Raw genomic sequence first — 5,000 nt, 5'->3', positions numbered from 1 at the left:
GATAAAAATATGTCTATATCTACCGTTTAAATACTAAAATACGTTTGACAATGCTATGTCTAAGTGGTTTTGAAATATATTCTCGTTGGGTGCCCTTGTCTTAATAGACAGACAGATCGAGATGAACAAAGATTTATGATTCAATCAAACCGAGTAATTTCCGTTTATACGTAAACAAAACGTTTATACTAACTTTCGTGGGCTTATTGGCGTCTAGCGAAGAACCCTGAGTAGAGTATGTAGGCAAAATATGAATGATATTGTCCATGAGGTAAGTCTACACACTTCGTTAATACTCGTGTCAGTAGCGTACATAATACCGAGGAATAAAAAAGACTAGTGGATGAACCGTTGAAGTAAGCAGTCTATCATATTTGTCGGAGGTTTGCCTCTTACCTTAGCTCGGATTTACTTCAAGCGAGTTGCGTAACGAATGTATTATTGGAGACAAAGCTCTTCACCTTAAATCAAGCTATCGGCAACTGATGAGATCCACATGACAGGATCGAAACCGCGGTCTTACCTGACCAAACCTGACCAAACTCTTTTTAACACTTGATGATTATTATGGACAGGCCCCGTTCCTTGTGCGTGACAGATCAAAATCACACAACTGGAACGGAAAAGGAGCGAGAGTTAAATCAAAATGCAACTTTTACCCATAGGCAAGAAGAAACCTAAGCTCACTTTCTGAGCAACAGTTTAAATACACGAGCGTTAAAGAAAACATAGCACTCTTCTCCTTGAAAACAGCATACAGAAAGGAAAATACCGGTTTCAGCCTTCTAAAGAAACACAACATCTAGCTACGCTCATATGGATCGAAAACACGTTAACTCCATTGGCTAGAATTCTATAGCCAATCAGAACTTAGCAAGTTCGATCCTTCTATCGAGTACAAATAGAGACAAACACACATGGTCTTTGCAGACAAAGCTCTTCACCTTAAATCAAGCTATCGGCAACTGATGAGATCCACATGATAGGATCGAAACCGCGGTCTTGCCTGACCAAATAATATATCAGAGAACTTCCATCTAGAGTCGGGTTATCTTAATACCTCGACAAAGAAGCGACCTAAAGATATCGGCATCAAATATCAAAAGAGCATCCACGAGAAAACGAATTAACTCCAGAGGTTCAAGGAGGACAGCTACTGACCATGGCCACAAACCAAAACAAGCTGAAGAAGTCAGAAGAACGAGTGAAAGAATTAAAAAAAAAAAAAATGAACCCGGGCCCGGGTCAAACATTTAAGAACAGAAGGTCACTCGCTTCTACCGCCGATGAATATATCGGTCGAGCCTAGAATTAAATTGGCGCAAAAGCGAGAAGCCATAAGGTCACATTCACATTACTGCTGAGAAAAATCAACACCAAGAAACTAAAACATTACTTTCGAGACCAACTATTTTCTTGGAAGAAAACGTATCACACAGCAGTATAGAGATTCAAATGTAAAGCCTCGTAGGGCAAAAACCATTGCTAAATGAATCCTACAGGAGCCGCCTAAAAGAGGGATCCATTCAAATATGCACTCAAGAGAGCAAAGTTATGACAAAGGCAACAGAAACCAGAACACGTACAAGGGAGTCGTGTAGGCCTGTCAACCCTTTTTAACACAAGAATAGTTTTCTCTTTTAACATGTTGAAACTCCGTTTTCCTAAAGGTGGTGAAGCGTTTTGAAACGTGGAGCTGAAACGAGGGAAGGGAGGGGAAGGGGGGGGGGGTGGTTCTTTTGCGGGCGGGGTTTTATAGTACGGACCAATAACCGTCAAGTTTTCCGTTGACAAAAGCCACGACTTCAACGTTTAAAACAGCAAGATGCGCGAGCGATGGATCTAAATGAAACGAAAGTCAGAATTCAGTCCTTGTGGTGGACTACTGCCTAGTTGAATCAAAGTGCCAATGTCGTTTCTCGTGGATATGAAACTTTCCGCGATTGTTTAAAATTGGCAGGCTGAAGTTTTCTTTATGCATTAGTCAGTGTGATATAGCAGCTGGATAATTGTGTAATAGCACGGGGGGGGGGGGGGGGGGCTCTCATATGCAACCCGATACCCAAAATAAGGCATGAATTGTAAGGTGATCATGATCCCCTTTGCTGGAATTCAACCCTGTAAAATAAGTCTACCATTTCTCCAATAGGCATAAGATTACTCTTTAACACATCCTCTATAAAGAGCTGTACCATGTGTTCAAAGTACAGATGACAGGGTAATTTTGAATAAGGTCTGATTTTTGTTGCCAGGTCATATTGTTGATGGCATCAGGTTAGGCAAGTAGAGCAGATCCATTCAGTATTTATTAACACTTTTTGTGTCATTTATACATTCCTCCACAAACCTTGCGAATATTTATCACTATATTTGATACTGTTACACTTAGGGCGCTTTCCATTTGACAGAACTGACCGGCCACACCAGGCATGCATTTGGAAGGACTAACTTTACACTGCCTTCAAATTAACACTCTTCGAGGATGATACACAATCCTCCGGAAGAATGCGAGGGGTTATCATGCAAGTGTATATGGAAGGGTCCAAATCCGCGAAGGGGGACTAACTCCGTTAGGGGATTTAGTCACCCGGGGTCTAAATTCGCTAGGAGGGTGGCGCCGGTCCGTCTTTTCACCGGCATTCTCTTGCGAAATCTACATCTATCGCCGAATAGACGTCATGTAGACGTACATCTATCGAAAGCTTTATGACCATATTTAAGCAGTGTGTCAATTATAAATCCGTATTTTTTTATCCTGACGTAACAAGATCGAGCCCAGTTCCTTACCTTGAAATCAATTCTCAAGATGGCTGCCGAGGGCGTCATGGCGCATGCTCTGTTACCTCTGTTTCCTTGAGGAGGCCTGAGCACTAGAGAGATTCTGGATACGTTTCGGATTCGTGTGGACGGGCAAATTCGATTTGAATACGCTACGTGTGGATGGAAATATTTTTGAATCTGGGAACAAAACGTTACGGATTCAAAAATATCCGGATACGTGTGGACGGGGCCTTAGTTGGAAGAAAAAACCGTTTGGAAATTTATTGGTGTGTTTTTTGCTCCATTTTAAAAATATTTTCAACACATGAATTCAAACCAAGATGTTAATCCATTAGCCGGCCAAGCTCCACGAACGAAATTCTACTCAAACACTGTCACAGCAACTGAGACTCGCGTTGACCTTCAAAATTTCCTAAGATATTTCCGTGGTAGCACCGTTAACTCAAAAGAGAATCTCGCTGGCATAGAAACCCACTATGCAGTCAAAACATTAGTCAGTTTGGACCCAGTCTGCAGTTTGCATTTTAAACCCAATCTGCAATCTGGAACCTGCAGTCTGTAGTCTGCATTTTATACTGACCGGTAGGTTATCTTATTTCAAAGATCAAAGAAATAAGGACGTCTCCTCCTCTAACACCAAGGTAAATGCTCAAACCATTTTTCATGACACCTTTGATTACAACACGTAATCTTTAAACGTAGTACTTCTTAACGTCTTTCATATTTTCACTGTTTTGGATCAGTCGCTCTCTAAAATGCACATCCCAATTTCTTTTTGTTTAAGTAGTAGCAGCATCGCTTGAATTACGACGCATATAACAATAAACGCCGTTCGCAAACAAGTAAGTGGCTCGGTATATCCTGCAGTTTAGCTTTCCCCCCCTTTCTACAAAGGTGAAATGGTGTGACATGAATGGACCTTGAATAATTGCTTCGAACATTTCACATTAGTGAGCATATTTCCTCTTCGGTTTAGCCAGCGAAATGTCAGTTCCTGCTCAGGAACAGCTTCGGAAACACGATCACTTTATGATGTTGTCCTTAACGCATTTAGCTCAATGTAAGATATTTATGACTTTCGATTTGCTGGCTGACTATCTCCAATTCTTCCAGCTATTAATAATCAGTGATTTTCATTGTTTGGTTCTTCACTGGTCAACTTCTGACTTCAATTACTGAGGCGGTTTCTCGAAGATTCTGTCCTTCGACTTCTTGGGGCCTTGCCCAACGTAAAAGCAAAAAGCAAGGTGACACACGCTTTCACTGGCGACAAATGTCTGATTGGTCGACGCCTTGCCATGTGACTTCAATAGGGCTGCCATCGGGTATATTAACACAGTCATTCCCAATAGCGAAGGTCTTCAAGCACTTAAACACTTTTTCGATCAACGCACTGTCAAAGAACCAAGCTCTCGGAAACGCTCCTCCGCTTTGCCGAACTAGCTTTAACACTTAATTGTTTTTCATTCGCCGGCGGCTATTACAAACAAATTAATGGTGTAACGATGGGCACAAGAATGGGACTCAGCTATGCCAATCTTTTTGTAGGATTTGTTGAACACCAATTTTTTACTGCGCCTTTCAATAACATGCGGACTCTTACGTTTTTCGCTACCGTCAATCAAATGTTCGGCGGCTCCTCCCAGCTTCCGACTTTGTTGACTGAACTGGGCTTAACGATGTGATTTGATTATTACGCACTCGACAGAAGTCGGAAGCTCGGAGGAGCCGCCAAACATTTGATTGACGGTAGCGAAAAACGCATTTGTCGGTTGACCTTTGAATTTAAGAGTCCGCACGTTATTGAAAGGCGCAGTAAATCAGTACAACGGCCCCAAACGTGAACTCTACGGCGCTACATCGACGATTGCATCGGCGCTATTTCATCCAACAAAGAAGAACTCGATCATTTTATAACCTCCGTCAATTCTTTTCAGCCGGTTCTTAAATATACCTGGGAAATTTCGGAAACTTCACTGGCTTTCCTAGATATCAAAGTTTCTATTAGTGGTAACGTGTTATGTACCAGTGTGCACTACAAACCTACAGATTCTCACAGTTATTTGTCGTATTCATCATCACATCCATCACATGTCAAGAACTCCATTCCTTATTCTCAATTTCTTAGACTTCGACGTCTAAGTAGTGATGACTCCAATTTTTCCAGCAAATCAGAGGAGATGTGCCAGTTCTTCGAAAAACGTGGCTATCCTGTCTCT

At 41.7% G+C, this 5,000-nt stretch overlaps 1 protein-coding gene across 4 annotated transcripts in view; it reads right to left on the bottom strand.

Annotated features, from left to right (window-relative positions):
- The window catches only part of LOC138018371 (uncharacterized), a 16,304-nt gene that overhangs the window by 2,630 nt on the left and 8,674 nt on the right, over nucleotides 1–5,000 (bottom strand). The window contains exon 1 of one of the 4 annotated variants that reach the window (XM_068864992.1): nucleotides 524–693. The exons of 2 other annotated variants lie outside the window; for them this stretch is intronic. The gene's annotated coding sequence lies outside the window, so the exon portion shown is untranslated. Of the gene's footprint in view, nucleotides 1–396; nucleotides 504–523; nucleotides 694–5,000 lie in introns of those variants that run through there. One more of the 4 variants, XM_068864990.1, reaches the window with a different exon arrangement.

Source organism: Montipora capricornis, chromosome 10 (genome assembly GCF_036669925.1).
Source record: "Montipora capricornis isolate CH-2021 chromosome 10, ASM3666992v2, whole genome shotgun sequence".
Lineage (NCBI taxonomy): Eukaryota > Metazoa > Cnidaria > Anthozoa > Scleractinia > Acroporidae > Montipora > Montipora capricornis.
Note: the sequence above shows the minus strand (reverse complement) of the source record. Positions and strands in the feature narration are given on the sequence as shown.